The following is a 21,214-nucleotide window of genomic DNA, read 5'->3' on the forward strand; positions in this document are numbered from 1 at the left end:
TGGAAGTAGGATTACCTGGTAAGTTTGCAGATCAAACTGATAGTTCAGATAAGTACCTGAACTTCTGGAAGTTTACCTGAATCTACACTTAACTCGGAACCGCTTGAGGTTCTCCCATCCCTATTAGCAATCCAGCTAATGTATATAAAACCAAAGATGCCTTTTTATATTATTATTCTCATGCATTCTCTAAAGCTCAGATCCTGCAACCAGATCTGAAAGTGCCCATGGATATCCAATAGTGGAATAAGATCTTCAGTTAATGTGAACTTCCTTGTTATTTATCTGGTGAATTTTCTAAATATAACAGGATATCAATGGGAGCACTTGTTTGAGTAAAGTGAACATAAATTTGGCTTTAAAACTAAACTAAAAAAAAACCCTGACCTCATATCTATTCTATAAATAAATTACTAACTTGTCGCCAAGAAATTTCCACATTTATTTTTACTGGGGATTCCATCAACCAAATCAAGGTTCCATTCATTAAATAAATCTGTATTATTGACATGAGAGAAAATGAGTTATTTTATGACTCGACGGAGGCGTGATCTTATTACTCGTCATGATGAAAAAGAAATAAATCCCAATTTCATTTCTTCCTCTTTACCATTCTCCTAAATAGGATATATCTTGTTGTTTTATTATTATAATTCTTCACTATCCCATATGCTTTCTAAAGAATTATCCTTTTAAAAAAATATATGTGAGAGAGATCTGCCACCAGGGCAGCAAAATGAAATAAGACATGTTGTAGTCATTTGGTTTTATTCATTCTAGTCCCATGTTTATTCCCCCTCCACTCCTCGCCCCTCCCCCCCCCCCACTGTTCCTCGCACGTTTTTGTCAACTGCTGGAAATAGCCCACCTTGATTATCACTGCAAAAGATTTTTTTCCTCTCCTGCTGGTAATAGCTCACCTTACCTGATCACTCTCATTACAGTGTGTATGGTAACACCCATTGTTTCATGTTCTCTGTGTATAAAAAATCTCCCCACTGTATTTTCCACTGCATGCATCCAATGAATCACAGAATCATAGAATCATAGAATATCAGGGTTGGAAGGGACCTCAGGAGGTCATCTAGTCGAACTACCTGCTCAAAGCAGGACCAATCCCCAATTAAATCATCCCAGCCAGGGCTTTGTCAAGCCTGACCTTAAAAACTTCTAAGGAAGGAGATTCTACCACCTCCATAGGTAACGCATTCCAGTGTTTCACCACCCTCCTAGTGAAAATTTTTTTCCTAATATCCAACCTAAACCTCTCCCACTGCAACTTGAGACCATTACTCCTTGTCCTGTCATCTTCTACCACTGAGAATAGTCTAGAACCATCCTCTTTGAAACCACCTCTCAGGTAGTTGAAAGCAGCTATCAAATCCCCCCTCATTCTTCTCTTCTGCAGACTAAACAATCCCAGTTCCCTCAGCCTCTCCTCATAAGTCATGTGTTCCAGATCCCTAATCATTTTTGTTGCCCTTCGCTGGACTCTCTCCAATTTAACCACATCCTTCTTGTAGTGTGGGGCCCAAAACTGGACACAGTATTCCAGATGAGGCCTCACCAATGTCGAATAGAGGGGAACGATCACGTCCCTCGATCTGCTCTCTATTCCCCTACTTATACATCCCAAAATGCCATTGGCCTTCTTGGCAACAAGGGCACACTGTTGACTCATATCCAGCTTCTCGTCCACTGTCACCCGTAGGTCCTTTTCCGCAGAACTGCTGCCTAGCCATTCGGTCCCTAGTCTGTGGCGGTGCATTGGATTCTTCTGTCCTAAGTGCAGGACCCTGCACTTATCCTTGTTGAACCTCATCAGATTTCTTTTGGCCCAATCCTCCAATTTGTCTAGGTCCCTCTGGATCCTATCCCTACCCTCCAGCGTATCTACCTCTCCTCCCAGTTTAGTGTCATCTGCAAATTTGCTGAGAGTGCAATCCACACCATCCTCCAGATCATTTATGAAATATTGAACAAAACCGGCCCCAGGACCGACCCTTGGGGCACTCCACTTGATACCGGCTGCCAACTAGACATGGAGCCATTGATCACTACCCGTTGAGCCCGACAATCTAGCCAACTTTCTACCCATCTTATAGTGCATTCATCCAGCCCATACTTCTTTAACTTGCTGACAAGAATACCGTGGGAGACCGTGTCAAAAGCTTTGCTAAAGTTAAGAAACAATACATCCACTGCTTTCCCTTCATCCACAGAATCAATAATCTCATCATAGAAGGCGATTAGATTAGTCAGACATGACCTTCCCTTGGTGAATCCATGCTGACGGTTCCTGATCACTTTCCTCTCGTGTAAGTGCTTCAGGATTGATTCCTTGAGGACCTGCTCCATGATTTTTCCGGGGACTAAGGTGAGGCTGACTGGCCTGTAGTTCCCAGGATACTCCTTCTTCCCTTTTTTAAAGATGGGCACTACATTAGCCTTTTTCCAGTCATCCGGGACTTCCCCCGATCGCCATGAGTTTTCAAAGATAATGGCCAATGGCTCTGCAATCACAGCCGCCAACTCCTTTAGCACTCTCGGATGCAATGCATCCGGCCCCATGGACTTGTGCACTTCCATCTTTTCTAAATAGTCCCTAACCACTTCTTTCTCCACAGAGGGCTGGCCACCTGCTCCCCATGCTGCGTTGCCTAGCGCAGCAGTCTGGGAGCTGACCTTGTTCATGAAGACAGAGGCAAAAAAAGCATTGAGTACATTAGCTTTTTCCACATCCTCTGTCACTAGGTTGCCTCCCTCATTCAGTAAGGGGCCCACACTTTCCTTGGCTTTCTTCTTGTTGCCAACATACCTGAAGAAACTCTTCTTGTTACTCTTAACATATCTTGCTAGCTGCAGCTCCAGGTGCGATTTGGCCCTCCTGATTTCATTCCTACATGCCCGAGCAACATTTTTATACTCTTCCCTGGTCATTTGTCCAATCTTCCACTTCTTGTAAGCTTCTTTTTTATGTTTAAGATCCGCAAGGATTTCACTGTTAAGCCAAGCTGGTCGCCTACCATATTTACTATTCTTTCGACACATCGGGATGGTTTGTCCCTGTAACCTCAATAGGGATTCTTTGAAATACAGCCAGCTCTCCTGGACTCCTTTCCCCTTCATCAGTTCCCTGAGGGAGTCGAAGTCTGCTTTCCTGAAGTCCAGGGTCCGTATTCTGCTGCTTACCTTTCTTCCCTGTGTCAGGATCCTGAACTCGACCAACTCATGGTCACTGCCTCCCAGATTCCCATCCACTTTTGCTTCCCCTACTAATTCTTCCCGGTTTGTGAGCAGCAGGTCAAGAAAAGCTCTCCCCCTAGTTGGCTCCTCCAGCACTTGCACCAGGAAATTGTCCCCTACATTTTCCAAAAACTTCCTGGATTGCCTGTGCACCGCTGTAGTGCTCTCCCAGCAGATATCAGGATGATTAAAGTCGCCCATGAGAACCAGGGCGTGCGATCTAGTAGCTTCTGCGAGTTGCCGGAAGAAAGCCTCATCCACCTCATCCCCCTGGTCCAGTGGTCTATAGCAGACTCCCACCACTACATCACTCTTGTTGCTCACACTTCTAAACTTAATCCAGAGACACTCAGGTTTTTCTGCAGTTTCATACCGGAGCTCTGAGCAGTCATACTGCTCCCTTACATACAGTGCTACTCCCCCACCTTTTCTGCCCTGCCTGTCCTTCCTGAACAGTTTATAACCATCCATGACAGTACTCCAGTCATGTGAGTTATCCCACCAAGTCTCTGTTATTCCAATCACCAGGCAAGTGAGCTGTGGCTCACGAAAGTTAATGCTCAAATAAATTTGTTAGTCTCTAACGTGCCACAAGTACTCCTTGTCTTTTAAAACGTACATGACTTCTCATTGTGCACAGGGCTTCAAAGAGTGTCCTGTTCTCAGTCCTCCTCCAAGGATTCTTATGATATATGTCTACTGCTACAATTGTCAATCATACTTATGACTAGCGACTAGTGAAACTACTTTTGTATTCAGATTTGTTGGACTATATGGTAAATGTGATTTTTTAGAAGAAAAGCTTGCAGTTTCTTAACTTATGGACAGTTTTATATGCAACTACAAACTTGTATTTAAAGACTCATCACCAAGAGCTCAATCCTATGAATATTATTTGTGCGATTAATCCTTACTCACAACAGTAATTTCATTGATTTTAATGGGACTACACAAGTGAATAAGGATTATTTTCAGGAGTAAGGATTATAGGATCCCCCTCCCTGTTTTGGACCAGATCCTTCTATAGTGTAAATTGGAGAAGTTCCATTGACATCAGTGGAGCTATGCACATTTATACCAGCAGAGGATTTGGCTGATTTAGTATAGTTTCTGAAACTATACATTGATTATAGTATAATTCCTGTTATCTGAATTTACTCTATTTGAAAATCCGAGTTGTCCCCCATTTAGTCCAGTGTTAGTTAATAGGTCTTCCGCTTATCCCTGGGGCCTTTCGGATAAGCAGGAGTGTACTTTATATGAATGTCACTTTTGAACTATTGTTTTGATAATATTTAAACTAAATTAATTTCCACTCCATCCTAACATTAGTGTAGAGCCCTGCTTGCCTTACTCATAAATGTAATCTTATTTATTTCAGTGGATCTATTCATTTTAATAAACAGAACAGGAGTTGGCCTAAAACAAATACTATGCTCTCTCAGATATATCCTTGCAGGTAACATGAATATACCTTATACAGAGGTAGAGTTTGCATGAAAATCTAACAATGGTAACTCATCATAATTCTTAACCTGTTGGGATATATAGATAGGTTACTTTAAATAGGTGCACTTATTTAAAACTGCAAAAGATTTCGGTTTTGGAGATGGAGAAAGAAAAAGAAAGAAAGAAAGAAACTACCATGACTTTAAAAAATAGAGAGAGACATAGTGCTTGCTGAATAGCTGTTCTTGGCTAGTCCTACCTTTTAATGATGCCAGCAGCCTAAGAAGTTCACTATTTTTATCTGTTTTCATTTTCCAATATCTTTGCCCTACTTAAAGTGACCATCTGATGAAAAAAGGAATGATAACATTTCACATGTTCACAATCTTAGCAGAATATGAACTGAAGTAAAAAAAGAGGGTCATTTTTCTGCTCTCAGTTAAATGGGCATAAATCAAAAGCAACTCCATTAAATTTTGTGGCGTTATTCTAATTTACACTGATTTAAGTAAGAACAGAGTTTGGTCCATGATGTTTTGTTTCTGCTTAATTCAGATTCACAATCAGGGGCAATAGAAATATTTCCAACATGTGCAGGATATCATTTCTGTTTTTGTATTCTGTTTGAACCCTCCCCTATGTTTGAATACCTCATGTTATTGTAAGTCCAAAAGAGGCTTATTAAGAAATATTTATTTGCTTGGAAACCACCTTTCAGACCGCTGGCCTGTATTAAATAGAAAATGTACAAAATTCCCTTTCCCCCCATATTTTTTAGCAGATGACACTGCATATGTTTGTTTTCCTCTCCTTTGTAAACAACAGAAAGTATTCTATAAAAATTAAAACAAAACAAAACCACTTTTTTCCAGGAAAACCAGTCGCCATTGCCTTTCCTTTTCCCCAGTTTCATGAGCTATGGGAAATAAATAGGAGCTTCCAAGAATGGAGTAGCCCTTCAAACTGGCAGAGATTCCCTATAACAATTGATGGCACCAACAGCGGACCCCGGGAGAGGCTCAGCTGACTCCCTTGCCCTCCAAGACTTTCACAGCTTTTGGATGGACGTGATATCCCCTGAAGAAAAGTGAACTTCAATGCAGTGTGTGTAATCTTGCCCCTGTTTAAATCAGTGGCCAGGATTTCACCATGTTGATCTAGCCCTCAGAGTTCCTCTGGTGTGGGGATGTGGGATCCTACTTTAGTGTATGGCCCCCATAAATGTTTCTATAACATCCCCTTCCCAACCCTCAGTGCTAGGAGTCCCAGTGCATTGCTAACATCTGTTCCAGAAGCTGAGAATCTGACACTTTTGAACTACTGTATTGCTAAATACAACAATATTTAATACAAAACAAAATAATGTTTCCTAATATTAGTGGCAAAACCAATATATGAAATAAATGAAAGTGACAGATCCTTGGCTGCTGGAACAGATGTTAGCAGCTGGGATAAATTTTTAGGCTTCCACCCACTGGCCCCAAGATGGAGTAGTCACAAATAAGGGGTAAGAAAATCATTTCACCTCCCTTCACCCCAGATTTTCATTAAACCACATCCCAGGTGATCCAGGGGATGTAGACGAGTATCTTCTAAAACTCCCTAAAGTATTTATAAATTATATTTTCAATATGTTATGTGTCATAGACAGAATCCAAGCTGTGGGTAATATAAAGATTTTATTAGCACTCATTTGGTGTGACCTGTATTACTCACAGCTGGCAAAGTCATGTGGCCATCCCAGATTCATGCCAATAAAGCCTTCATGCCACACCAAACCATGATGACCATTTCTGTCATGAAGAGAGGTACATATTTATAAAACTCGCAGCAGTGATTGGTCAAGGGGCTAAACTCAGTACAATGCATATATGACTTTATAAACTCTGCAAGTTCCAGAAGGCTATGGATAATGGTTTTGTAGTAAGCTAACACGCCATAGGAAAAATAATGGCTTGCTTCTGATTGTGTGATGGGAGGATGAAAATCTGAAGGGGATCTGATTTGCCTGACAAAGATTAGATTTCATTACAGAGGGAAGATTCTCTTATTATTCTGTGTGCAGAACAAAGGAAAAGTGGTGACTGATAAAAATGTGTGTTGGGACATAGATTCCTAAGTCACTTAGGTGGTTTTGAAATTTTTACCTTAGTTTTTCTTGCCTTCACTCATGTATTTTTTTCTCTGTACATTTTGATATCTCTTGAGTCATCTTTAGCTTTTTTTTTTTTAATGACTATTCAGTGTGTTTGCTCTGGTTATTTCTGACTCAACCATTGTGTTTTATTCCAAACAACATGGCTGTTAATTGTGCATCCCCTTCAAGAGGGTGAAAGATGTTGACCAGAGATGGGTGTTTGCACCTGAAGAAGAAGGGAGTATTAGATCAAAAATTGTTTGCGGGGAGTCTGTTGAAGTGACAAGATAATGTGGTGTTGATGTTCTGTTCACTTCCATGCATGGTTCTATTTGTGACCTTGTTTTTATCTTCTTGTTCTCTGGGGCTCCTCTGTTTTTTTTTCTCTTTCAGGTATTAAGTGTGATTTTTCTACCATAGTAATCTTTCTTGTATTTTCTTCTGTGCAAGAATCATTCTGTGTGAGGAATAATTTTTCTGATTGATGGGTTATAGAATAATGATGATGAAAACACTTAACATGTATACATGAAATTTCATCTTACATCACCAGTCCAATGCAGCCAATCCTTCAGAATAACAACAGAACTCAACTATAAGCTGCACAATCGTAGACATTTTGGACAAGGACAAAAGACAAGCTACTACTTCAGAACAGGGACAAGGGATTTTTAATGTCCGTGAAGAGAAAACCAGAATCTTAAAATCCCTACACAGTAGACTGCATGACATTCAGTGTATATACCTCAAAATGATGATGGTCTGAAGGGCTGAATCAGCCATAACAAATTTGAACCTATGGTGCCAGGGAGTCTAAGCATGTTGCACCGAGCTATCCCCTTCCTGCTTTTCTTTTTCTTAGAGAGCCTCTTTTAGTTTACTTACATTTTCCTATTTTTTCTGCCAATGGTTTTGGCAGTCTCCTAGATGATTTTTTAGCCAGAGTGATTACACGTTTGCTTAGTTGTGAATTTGCCGTCTCTGTTTTGATTTCAGTCAAATGATCTGTCTGCCTGATGTTCAGGTCCCTTCTGGTTTCTGCACAAAGGTTTTGGAAATTGAGCGCACATAGTGGTTTGCATGTTATGGTGAAAGTTATTCCTGAGAACGTTGTGTGAGTTTTGATTTTTGTCATAAAATGCTCTTTTCCCAAAAATATTCAAAAGCAATTACTTTCTCTGACCCATCCTGAATAGTAACATATAATATATATAAGAGACAGGCAGAAAAACGTATACTGGCCAGCCAACAGCTAAAAAAAAAATTCCGAAGTGGAAGTCAAACCCCAAAATAAAAAAAGGCATTGTTTGATATGGTCTCACCACTTCACACAGATTAATTCCCAGATTTCAAACCTTTACCATTCGTAGGATTTGGCTAATCTCATAGATTTAGAAGTAACTGGAACTTCTAGTGAGCAGATGCTAGGACGGGATGAAAGTTTATGGCTGATCAACTGGGAATAAAAGGGTTTGTAGGACAAATGGATGAGTCTCAAAGTGAGAATCAGGACATCACACAATGAAGCTTCTGCTCCCTGGAAAAATGTATTGTGTTTTAAACATGCTGAAGTAGCAGACAGAAAGCACATTTCAATTTTTTTTTAAACAAATTTGCAAGTTGTTATGCTGTTAAAGGCTGGTGGGGTACAGAAGTGTTTTTAAAAATCATTAAAAATGTGTTTTAAAAATGGGAACTGGAATCCAAGCTCTCTTCCTATGTACTCCCTGGGATAAAGCAATGCTAGACAGGGCTGTGCATAAATTGCTAAATTGACCCCATATAGTACTTAGCAAATCATGGATGCAATATATATAATGGATCAAATTGTGCGCTCTGTTCAGTGATTAGTGCACTAATCTAGGATTTAGGAGATCTGGATTCAAGTCTCTGCTTCTCCACAGACTTCCATCATGACCTTGATGAAATCACTTAAGAAACTTAAGTGCTGCAATGCCTAACTTTTAGGCACCTAGGAAACCACTGGAACAACAATGAGAGATTCACAATGCCTGAGTCAGGCCCCTAGGCTCCCTAAGATATGGAAAGGGAGAGATCGACACCTAGGAGTGCTATCTACAAAAGCCAGCTGTGAGCCACCTAAGCAAGCCAATGGGAGATGCTGATGAGGGCATGTGTCCTAAACCCTGCCCCTCTCACAAAGTTCACCACCTAAGTCTGTGCTGCAGAGAGGCGCCTATTGCTGTTTGTGATTCATAGCTGGGAACCCTTCTCCTAAAGTCAGGAGGCTGAGGTGTCTAAGTCATTTCCTGTGAGAACAAGTTAGGCACCTGTCTCACTCCACCCCAAACAGCTAGAGGACAGGGTGGTCGTGGTGACAGTGGCAGTGGCACTGCCTTCCTTAAAACTTTCAACCCAGTGGTTAGAGTATTCACCTGGGAGGTTAGGCGTGAGATAGGCATCTAGATGCACAGAGTGACATAGCAGTGCACATGTTCAGAGACAGAAACTTAGCAACCAAGGGAACTTTTACCCTGAAAAGTTAGGCACCAAGAGAGTTTAGACACCTACAGGTTTAAGTGGCAGACAAGTGGAGGTTTGGGGGATTGCAGTGGTATCCAAAACTGGGACTTAGGTTCCTAAACACATTGATGGATCTGGGTCTTAAGCTGTCTGTGCCTCAGTTCCCCATCTGTAAAATGGAAATAATAGCAAGTCCCTGACTCACACGGGTGTTGTGAGGATAAAATACATTACAGATTGTGAGGTGCTCAGATACTACAATAAAGGGGCCATAAGCACCTTAAATAGAAACTGTTGTAAATCAATTGACATCTGTGGAATCAGTCTAGATTTATACCACAGTAAATGAGAGGAGAACAGGCCCAATATCTATTTTTATGCCATGCTACATTGCAGCACTATGGGCTTGACCTTGAAGTCTATACTTAGTTCTTCATCTCCCAAATTCCTACTAGCCTCAATACAAGCTTTGCCTAAGTAAAGACAGAGGGACTAGTTCTTTGAGGTACCTTTTACACAAGAGTATGGGCGTGGGATTACTGAGAGCTATTTTTAATTATATCCAGTTACTTAATTTAGATCTATCCAACACTGAAACCAACACTCAGACTATTTCTTCCAAATGCAATTATAGAAACCCAAGAAAATGTCCTAAATTATAATGCAAGAGAATGCAGCAGATAAATATATCACTCACAAAGGGCTTGATCCTATTCTCACTGAAATCAATCGCAAAGTGCACAGTGATTTCAGTGGCAGCAGAATCAAGCCAAAGTAATTAACAGCAGTGGGTTTTCCATAAATCCATAAAAGTTAAATTAATTGCTGAAAATCTGACCTGGAAGGCAGATCTATCATGTAACAACATAATTGGTTCTGAAACTCTGACACTTAGCTGGTAATGAAAAACTTATTTGCCTCACCGTCAGTTAGACTGTTTGTGAAGCTCAGAGCTCAGTCCTGCAGAATTTTACATGTGGCACCTAATCATGCAGGCTGCAGAACTCCTCCCACGAGGCATCCAAAAATATTTAATCTATTTCAGTTGGGATTCTATTGTTTAACAGTGCGATTAAAACTGCGATTAATCACAATTCATTTTTTGAGTTAGCTGTGATTAATTGACAGCCCTAGTTTTTACAATTCAAACCTAGCACCGTAAACTCCATCCAGAGGACAAGCAAGATGAGCCACTGGTTAGGGCACTAGATTAGGGGTCCTAGGTTCAATTCCATGCTCTACCAGACTTCCTGTGTGACCTGGGGACAGCCATTAGCCTTTCTGTGCCTCAGTTTCCTAACTGTGAAAATGGTGATAATAGGACTTCCCTACCTCACAGAGGTGGTGTGAGGATAAATATTGTGGGGGGGTTGTTGGGTACAGTGTGTTTGTGGTGTTAGAGAACTGGTATAATCTTAGTTCCAGGAGTTACCCTGTTAAACAAGTGATCTTCCAAAGGAAAAGAAAAAAACCCTACTGTGTATTGTAGAGACAGTTATAATAGTTGCACAGATACATGAACTGAAGAGTAAAATTGCTGAGATCATATTACAATATGTCACCTAAAGCTTGGCACCTATAGATTTCATAACAACCATACTACACCATCAGGAGCAGTAGGAGGCACAGGGGACAGACAAGGGAAACATGCCAGTTGCTGCATGCCTCGAGAAGCTATAGCATGTGCTCTCAGCTGAAGGAGGTGGGGTCATGGCCCCACTTCCTCCTCACCCGTTTTGTGCTTGTGAGGAGCAGTGCATGCGTGACAAACCAGCAAAGGGCTTGAGTGAGAATGGCTTGTTCTATGGTGCTTGAAGATCCTGGGTTGAAAGCCTGCTGATTAACTCTGTGTGGGTTCATCATGCATACCTTTGGGACAGCTCAAGAACTGAAACTGTAGCCAGTCCCTCCCCTTTACACCCATGCAAGAAACAGCCTTGGAGCCACAATCTGGATTGTAGTGTTAAGATTTAAATCCTGCTAACAGAAATGTCAGTTATGTGGCTGGTGGTTGTGTCTCCCTCCTGGTCTGACTACTACAAAGAGTAAACACACTAACACTACTTTTCAAAGCACTCTCTGCCATTGAGAGCAGAGGTGTTGTAACCTTCCTTTCAGGTAAGTCCTTTTAGTATCTGTTGCTTCAGTTCCTCCCTTAAGTACCTGCCAATCCACGGTGCTTGTTGGACCTTTCCACTGATATATTTATGTCTGTCTAAATCTAATTTATTATAAAAAAAAATCTCTTGGTTTCATTTAGCATCGTCACCATTTTTGTCACAGTATCACCACCGTGTTTATTATCACATGGATTTTGCTGTTTAACCATTTGACCACTGTGTTGTGTTTTGCTTCTTAAACAGGAAAAGCAAAAGGTATTTCATTTGTGAAGATAAACTCAAAATATGGGAAATAAAATGAAGATAATAATGAAGCAACATACTGATACAATTTAGAGTGATATAATTTACCCTTACAGAAAAAAAGTGTAATAAGTAAGAATAAAACTGAATCAAAACATCTTTAGCATTTAGGATGTTCTACTTATTAAATCTAGAATAGTGAAGGCTTTTCCTGACACTACCAATTATCATGAAAACTGCCCTATACATAAGTTTATATGTCACAGAGATTAGGTACTGGAAGTTATTTACTTCTCAGTGTAGGTGCTTATTTTCAAAATATCCAAAACATTTACTAATAAATTAAATGTATATACTTTAAACCTTGTCAATAATAATGTACAAACTATTTTCATCCAAGAAACTCAAAATATTTACAAATATTATTAAACTGTACAATCTCCCTATCAGATACATAGCTATTATTAGATTCATTTTTCAGATAGGTAAACTGAGGTACACAAAGGTGACATGACTTCTCCATAGTTCTCACAGTTGAGGAAGGCACAGACTATGCTATTGTAACAGGATGGCTGATTCTAGAAACCTGCGGGGTGGTGTGTGGATGAAAGGCTGTTCTGTTAAGGTCACCCTTAGCCCATGTGTCATAACTCTGCATAAAGGTTAAGAGTAATTACTGCTGACTCAGGCTGACAGGTGGATCTTGTTAGTGCCAATCTGGACAGAAGAATGGAGGAAAAATAGGGGCTCTTGTATCAGAGGGGTTTGTTGTAAGGAAGCATGTAGGAAAAAAAACCACTACCACAATATGGGGGAGCAAGTTTAAGGTGAGGTTTATATTTTGTTATGGCTAGCTCTGTTATCAAACAAGCCAAACCTGAGGAAAGGGTACGTTTGGGTTATATTCAGCATGTATCCTCTGTTTGGTCAAGGCTGCTTTTCTGGTTGAGATTTTAGTGCATAAGTATGGCAGTAACAGGCAATCAGTTTGGGATATAACCTAGGTGTCCTAGCTATAATTATGCTTGGTTTTGTGATTTTAATGGGTTCATATTTCCCTCACCTGAATTCTACATTCAACCAAAACTCAGAGTAAGGCTGTGACTAAACCACTAAGTTTTGAAGGACTTTCTGTATGACAGATCATGTTGTTTGACTTTAAAATGTGACAGCTTACAACTCAACAGAGAAGTTAACTCATCTTTTACTGTATAGAAATTCCTTCTATAAATATATCTTTTAAACTTTTAATCTCCATCATTAATACTGTACAGTATCTACTCTGTTACTTTGCCAAAGAGTATCTTCAACTTCTTCCTTTTGGCAAGCTTTCTATTGACTGTTCCTCCTTTTCCCTCCTCTCCTCTCCCTGCTGTCCTCTCCTCCCCCCCCCCCCCCAAAAAAAAAACACCCTTGCAAAACTCCAGTTTTTATATATGAAAGAAAGACTATTCAAGTCTCTGGTTCTCCTAGTGCCCCTTACATCACCACCACAAAGGCACCCGTTCAAAGAAAGTTGATGCTCAGAAGAAGTCTGTCTGTCTGCAGGCTGATGCCTCATTAGACTCTAAAGCAATGTCACAGCCTGATAAGAACAAGAGTTATTCAGTAGAGAAAAAAGACAAGAGGCCAGCTACAGCAATGCTAATCCTCACTAAATGCTTTCCAATGTGTATGGCTTCTTTACTTACCAAATAAATTTTGTAGGCTGTCTATTGGTTTTGGCACCAATACTGTGCACATGAAAGAGGAGACGGGGGATCATAATCCTTGTTGGCAGAGGCATGAAAACACTTTATCAAGCTACTACCCAAGTTATTCTTGTGTCGCTTTGTTTTGTAATCATGATGGGTTTCTAAAGCAACATCACATTTCAGTTAGGAAAGCGTTATCTGGATTAATGGAAGCTAGCCACTGCATGAGTACTTGCACACCAAAGTAGAATATCCAGCACACGTATATCAAACAATAAAAAAAAGTCCTAGATAACAGCCGATGATATTTTCATCAAGGTCATGGCAAAAGCTGCTCATGTGGATTGGGACTCTCCTCCTTTATCCCCAATCTCTACAATTAACCAGGATTCTTGCTCCTACGGGCTCCTATCACAGAGTGGGGGTGAGGAAGAGTCTATACGAGGAAAATGTACATGGGAGATGGGGGTTTACTTACATATGAGCTCCCTTCTCTCTAAGTGTCTCTAACGCATTAGAGTTTTTTCCTTTCTCTCCATCTGGTTTGAGAGTGCGGGGAGTCTTATGCTCAGAAGAATGTTAGACAATATTGTTGGAACCATGACTGTGTCCTGTCTAGACAACTGCTTTGTGGCAATGGTGGAGCTGCATTAACACATAACATAAGCTTGCAGATTTTTCTGTTATGAGAAAAGCCAAGGTATGTTCTATTATTTAAGAAACAGATTAGAACGGAACCTGGTTAACATGAAGCCTTGCATACTCAAGCTGTCCCCATGCATTTTACAAACAAAAAATTCAACTCTGCTCATGAATGCACTACAGAGAGAGAGAGAGAGAGATCATTATATGCTTATTTACTACGTCACCAAGAACTGCCTTCTGTGTCTCTTTGAGACCTAACTTTTTCAAAGCTTATTTTTTGTAAAAGTGAACTAACAGTAGGGCATACTTACTTGGTTTCCCCTCACATCTCTTTCTGTTTTCAAGGGTGAATGAAGTTTGGTGATTCCAGTATTTAGGGTAAGTTTGACTTACTCCCGTTTACTAGGGGCTAGTAAGAGGCATGAAAACTTACAGCATTCTGATCTTGTTGTAGTGGTTTGTCTGTTTAAACAGACTGGGGCGACCAGTGCCTGCAGATAGTGGTGTGTGGGGGGGGCGGAGTGAGGGCAGCTGCCTTCAGCAGTGTTACTGAGCATGCTCAGTACAAGCCAAGCAGCAAATCGCGGGGATGTTATCTGCACCCCACACACACAACCCCTCTGTAAAATCTGCCATCTTCAAAACTTTACGACCTAGATTAGACTCTCTCCTTTGTTTTTTTTTAAATCTCTTTTTAAAAAATGACAACCACCACCTTTTCTGGTCAGCCCCAATATTGTTCCTAAATTCCCGTGTGTGCTATCATTAGAAAGCCCCAAGGAGCACTGTGTGCAGTTGAAAAGTGTGTGCTCCTCAAATCCGGTGTGTGCCCCCCCCCCCCCCCGTGCATTTGTTGGGGACTCAAAGGAAACTGTTCAGAGACTTGAGAAGCGAAGAGACAGCCAGTGCTCAGAGATAAGAGATAGAGGGGAAATTGAGGAAACAGCACTGGTTCTGCTATCTTCTGCACTTTGAATATCACAAAGGAAGGCCTTACCTTCTTGTGCTTTAAAATATTGTGAGGCACTTGGGAAGTAATCTCTATTATTTCAACATGAATATTCAAAGCCCTATAAAGGTGAATGCAATGTACTGATTTCAGTAGGAGACTGATTACTGCAGTGATCTTATTCTTACTGCTCAGAGAGGCAGTGAGCTGTTTGCCTTGCCAGTGAGATGGATGAAAAAGCCCCTTAATATTCTTGAGCTTAAGTTTGTAAAGCTTCCAACATTTATCTGGTGTATATGTGCAAAATTGTCATCCTGATGCACAGCCTCCTCAATTTCCCCTCAATCTGTGAGCTTTCCAAATCTCTCCTGACCTGTTTCCCCCGACTCTCATCTCAAGCTTGTCCATGCTAACACTGCAACAGTGCCTAGTTTCTTTACCATTCTTGCTCCTTTGTTCAGCTGTTCTGGGCCTCTCTAATCACACTAGCTTTTCTTGGCTCCAACATACCAGTCCTTGTGGGCCTCTGCAGTCATCCCAACACTTTATTAATGTTTGTCTATGTTAAGCCTGGCAAACACCCTTTATTTTTCTTCTTAAAAAATTGTCATAAGTGTGCTGGCCAGACATATTGTTCCCGGCGTATAGCTGAATCGGTGATATACAACTTCATCCTGCTCAGGAGGATAGGAAGAATAAAATGGTTGTTATCCACATCCTATATAATGAAAGCACTGCACTATGAGCAGCTTGTCTAGTACTTTCCCACTGGACTAATGTTAATAAGTATTGTGCTTAATTCCCTTCCCCCTTACACCTTGCATTTTCCAGGAGCAACTCCATTGAGAATGAAATCTTTGGTGTAAATAAGAAAAGAATCAGGTCCATTATTTTTACTTGAGATGTGAAGATTAGAAACGACAGGTGACAGGGAAGGATAGAGAAGAATCTTTGCAAACAGATATCCCTCCAACGAAGGAACGTTGTCTCATATTTTCTTTTATGGGGTAAGTCATATGCTCATTTTTAATTGTGGGTTTTAGTATTTGGTAAGCTCTTTGTTGCCCTCAATAGGTCTTCACCAACAGAGAAAACAAAGAATGAGGTGTACCCTTCCTAATCTGTAAATCAAAGTCATTTATGTATCTGCTTGTTGGACCAGACTTTGTTCATCTATGAAATATTTTATTTGTGACACCACTCATTCAGCCAAAAGCTGTGCAACATCTGTGACTGTTTTCAGTAGAAATAAAGCTAAGTTCAAAAGTAAGTCATGTTTCCTTAGTGACTACTTCTACAATTTCCATTTAAAAAAATCCCTTGAAATGTCGCCTAAGAGATATACACAGTAAATCCCTCCCATTCTTTGGATAAGTGAGTATGTCACACTAGCTGCTTCAAATACCACAGGGAATAGAGTAGGGAGAAAGATCTTCTTGTTTTACTGTCCCCTTTCCAATCTCTTCTTATTACCAAAGAGTTTGGATACAGTTTGAGCAGCTGAGGAGTTATGGTCTGTCTGTCAGAGTCCCATTAAATATAGCTTTCCAAAGAAATCTGAAGTGTTTGATAGTCCCTTCAACCAGTCATTCTGTTGAATTCAGATTTACCTCAGACATTCTTAAACATGGATGTGGACATGTGTGGTGAAAGAACTACATCTCAGAAGTTTGTTAGCAAAATTATCAATGTAAAACCAAGAAAGAGGCTCCAATCATCAGCTGGTGTTGAGGAATGCATAGGAATCTAGGCTGGGGGTCAACAGTGGCTTTAGGCAGCCTTTACAGTCTTCTGATCCTAATCTGCCTGTGTCCTAGTGTAGTCCACTGATGTTTTAAAACCTGGGGTAGCAAGTCTCAGAACCTGGGTCTACAGTTTCAGGGTTGCATTATGGCGCTAAAAACAGCTGTGTAGACAGTCAGGGTTAGGCTCAGGCTGGAGCTTGGGCTCTGAAGCCTGTGTGGTAGAGCCCAAGCTCCAGCCCTAGCCGAAAGATATATAAACCTCTTCTAGTGCCATAGCGTAAGTCTGCATACCCTTCTGTGCTATACAGGCTGCCCTGGACCTCAAAGGCTTGTTATTGTGGCTGGGTTCCCAGGGCATGTTATGCACCCTTGTTCATTTTTTTTTCCCCCTCGCAGTGGCTGAAAGTGGGGGTGATGCAGGAATTATTATGTCAGCCTGAGGGCACCAGAAGCATCATCATCAGGTGCATCTTCCATTGGCCCTCTAAATAGGATTTAAAAGTGCGTTATGCTGCCAGAGCAGCACTACATAACCTTACCTTTTGTGGTTAGTTTTGGCTCTTGCTAAGGCAGTGGAGAGCCATGCATTACATAATAATGATGGCTCTTACGTATAATTGGTGTTATTGCCTAATGTTACAAGCATAAGCATGTATTTCCATCATAAGGAGATGGATGGAACTATATTCTGGAGTGGATTTGGGTCAAGATAATTCTGAGCTGAGACTTTTTATTTTTATTATTTTCTGATACTGTGATCTGGGAGGCTCAGCAGTCTATTCATTTTAACATATATTAAGGATTTTTTTCAAGGGCACTCTTTGATCACTTCTTTACTATAAATAGTATAAATCAGAAGAAGAGTAGTCTTTAAAACAAAAGGAAAAATGTAAAAAGAAAAAACCTGATACTCCTGGATTCCTTCAGTAGTTATTTATTTGGTGCATTCATTAACAGTACATTATAAGAATGAGAAGTATCAGTAATAGTAATGTGCCAGGTTTTACTCAGATTAAATTTTCTATATTTGTGGAATTTATTTTTTTTAATACGCTTGATCTTTTGTGCCTGGCAAATCTGGGTGATACTCTTCAGCTTCTCAATACAAGAGAGAATATTGACAGAGCTGTGTTAAATGACACACACAAGATTGCACTCGACAAAGCACAAATAAATGTACAATAGGGAACAATTTCTCCTTGGCTGTGATAAGTCCCTTCAGACTTTGGAGTCTGATTCTATGCCAATTAATTTCAGAAGCTCATCTAAAATTTTTGAGATGAGAAGAGTCTTGGTAAGTGCTGTATATCTAGACCCACTCAAACATGGATGAGATATAATTTTATTTCTTGTTGCTATGGAAACTCTTCCAATTTTGATTCTGACTTCAATTTGAATACCTTGGAACAGTAGCACACAAGAACCAGCCCGTTCTATGGTTTGTTTAAGCTTTCAAAAACATTTTGAGATCTTGAGTGAAGCCATCACAATATTGTGCTGTACATTTTGACCTAATAAAAATGAAATGGGAGCATAGCACTTTAAGAACAGTGGGAATTATCAATAGGATTAATGAGTGAAATTGGAAAGCTTAATCTAAAAAAATCAGTTCTTAACTCTATAAAATTGAGTTCCTACCTCTGATAACTTAATAAATGTTTATAGTTTATAAATGCAATGTAGTTGTAGCTGCATTGGTCCCAGGATATTAGAGAGATAAAAGTGGGTGCAGTAATATCTTTTATTGGACTCTCACCAACAGCAGTTGGTCCAATAAAAGATATTACCTCACCCAGCTTGTCTCTCTAAAGTTTATAAATATTAATTATTTGTATTGCCATGCCACAGAAATAGAAACCTATTGTGCTAGGTTCTGTAGGAAAACACCTGAAGATATTGCATCTGACTCAAAGAACCTACAGTTGAAAGACAACCTGCAGAAGATGAGGAGAAATGGATACAAGCATGCTCCACAATTCACAATAAAATATTGCAGTAAAACAAGCAACTTTTATGTCATTGCTGCCCAGGATTTTCAGGTCAGGCTTGACAAAGCCCCGGTTGGGATGATTTAGTTGGGGTCGGTCCTTCTTTGAGCAGGGGATTGGACTAGATGACCTCCTGAAGTCTCTTCCAACCCTAATTGTCTATGATTCTAAGTGTATATGAAAGTGGGGAAATTGACTGCAAAGTAACTTAGAGACATTTGATTGCTGGCCCCAGAACTAGGACATCTATGTGTGTGAGGGGGAGGGGGGCAGACTGCATGACAAGAGGGGCAGTAGTTCTTTTCTTCAGAAGTTCATGTACGTAGAGGGAAAAAATGCAGTCTCAATCAGAAGCCTTCTTTACTTATCTTTATGAAACAAGATACACTGATCACATAAATGTAACAAATATTCAAGCATTCAAAGATTCAGAGTATAAAAATATAGATCTTAACATGAAAGTGCTATCTAAAGCAAAGATTGTTCATGAAACTAAAGGTGAAGTATTCTTGGATAAATCAAATTCCTCCACAAAGACACCCAGCTTCAGTTCTGAAGTCAAATCACTTTTATATCATAGGACAATTAGGTTTCTCTTTCTTTCATGGGTGATGCTCACCTTTCGTGTGACAACGTTCTTTGCAAACAAGAGAAGGCATTCTCATAAGCTGCAGGTGATGCTGCAAACAACAAGACTACTAAAGACATTACAAAACTACGTGGGAAAGCTTCCTTTAATTCCTTGGCAGCACCTAGAACTTCTTCATATTCTTTGCAATTTCTCTTATGCATCAGTGGTTTAATACAGCCATTTCAACTTTGACTTAAGAACATAAGAACGGCCATACTGGGTCAGATCAAAGGTCCATCTAGCCCAGTATCCTGTCTTCCGACAGTGGCCAATGCCATGTGCCCCAGAGGGAATGAACAGGTAATCACCAAGTGATTCATTCCCAGCTTGTGGCAAACAGAGCCTAGGGACCCCATCCCTACCCATCCTGGCTAATAGCCATTGATGGACCTATCCTCCATGAATTTATCTAGTTCTTTTTTGAACACTGTTATAGCCTTTCCAGAGGATGTTGTGAAGGCCAAAGAGTTCCACAGGTTGACTGTGCATTGTGTAAAGAAAAACTTCCTTTTGTTAGTTTTAAACCTGCTGCCTCTTAATTTCATTTGGTGACCCCTAGTTCTTCTGTTATGAGGAAGAGTAAATAACACTTCCTTATTTACTTCCTCCACACCAGTCATGATTTTATAAACCTCTGTCATATTCCCCCTTAGTCGTCTCTTTTCCAAGCTGAAAAGTCCCAGTCTTATTAATCGCTCCTCCTGGGGAAGCCATTCCATACCCCAATCTTCCCCCCCCCCCTTTTCTGAACCTTTTCCAATTCCAATATATCTTTTATGAGATGGGGTGACCATATCTGCATGTAGTATTCAAGATGTGGGTGTACCATGGATTTAAATAGAGGGTATTTGGGATGAAATCATGTTAGAGAGAATTTTCAAAGGTCTCTCTTTTGATGAAGTTCTTCACAGGCAACAGTGATCAGTTCAACTCCTTTTTGCAAGCATTAGTTCCTTCAGAAGGTAATTGTTCACAGGAGCACAAACTTTCAGAATAATTCTCATGATCTCAGGTAAGAAAAAAAAATGTATGATTCCATAACTTTCAACAGCCCTTTTGCTTCAATGGCTAGGTCACCATATCGATTCACAAAGGGTGACATAATATACTGAATCTCTTGGAAATAATCCTCAATAAACTTGGAAGATTTTCAGATGACCAGTCGGTCCTGTTTCTATAAAGCTTTGGAGGTTCTAGCCTTCGTGTAGCACAATCACTTCATGCCTGGGGTAAAAGAAATTGTATAGTCTTACAATATAAGAACACATCCACCACTATCAAGTTCTTCTCAAACACATTAGTAACCGCCAGATGTAATTGGTGTTTCAAGTTTTGTGTTTAAGGTATTTGCTTAATTTCTGTTGCAAAAGCTCTTGTATGCCTCCTTTGTACCCTGACATAACTTTGGCACCCATCAAAGCAAGAACGTATTTTGAGGGTCAAAACTGAGTTTGTGGAGGTCTTTCAAAACTTGTGTAATATCTTCAGAAGTGAGGCCATGCAAACTGTGTTACTCCAATAAGTCTTTCCTTGGCTTTGCCATCGCCAGAGTTGCATGAAACAGTGGAGAAATGTTCTACATTAATAGCATCTTTTGTCAAGTTCTTCTACCTGACATGTGACACTACATCACCATCTTTCTGAGGCTCTTCAACAATAACTTTTTCAAAACTATCTTCATATTATCAATTATTTCATTCCGAATTTCAGCAGAAGTGTAATTTGCATTTTTTTAAATGCTTTTTCAGAGCATTCTTGAATTTTGGATCTTGACCTACAGTAACCTTCAGTAGTTTGATGAAAATTTCTGATGAATGCTTCAGGCTGCAAGGACAATCACCTCCCTCCCACTTTAAGGACCTCTGTTGCCTAAGGGAATCAAA

At 40.1% G+C, this 21,214-nt stretch overlaps 1 long non-coding RNA gene across 1 annotated transcript in view; it reads left to right on the forward strand.

Annotated features, from left to right (window-relative positions):
- LOC141985857 (uncharacterized) overlaps window positions 1-15,926 on the forward strand; it is a 35,193-nt gene extending 19,267 nt beyond the window's left edge. The window contains exons 2-3 of the long non-coding RNA XR_012639038.1: window positions 14,364-14,396; window positions 15,799-15,926. This is a non-coding gene — a long non-coding RNA (uncharacterized LOC141985857). The remainder of the gene's footprint in view (window positions 1-14,363; window positions 14,397-15,798) is intronic.
- Window positions 15,927-21,214: the final 5,288 nt, after the last annotated feature.

The sequence above is a fragment of the Natator depressus genome, chromosome 4 (genome assembly GCF_965152275.1).
Source record: "Natator depressus isolate rNatDep1 chromosome 4, rNatDep2.hap1, whole genome shotgun sequence".
Classification (NCBI taxonomy): Eukaryota; Metazoa; Chordata; order Testudines; family Cheloniidae; genus Natator; species Natator depressus.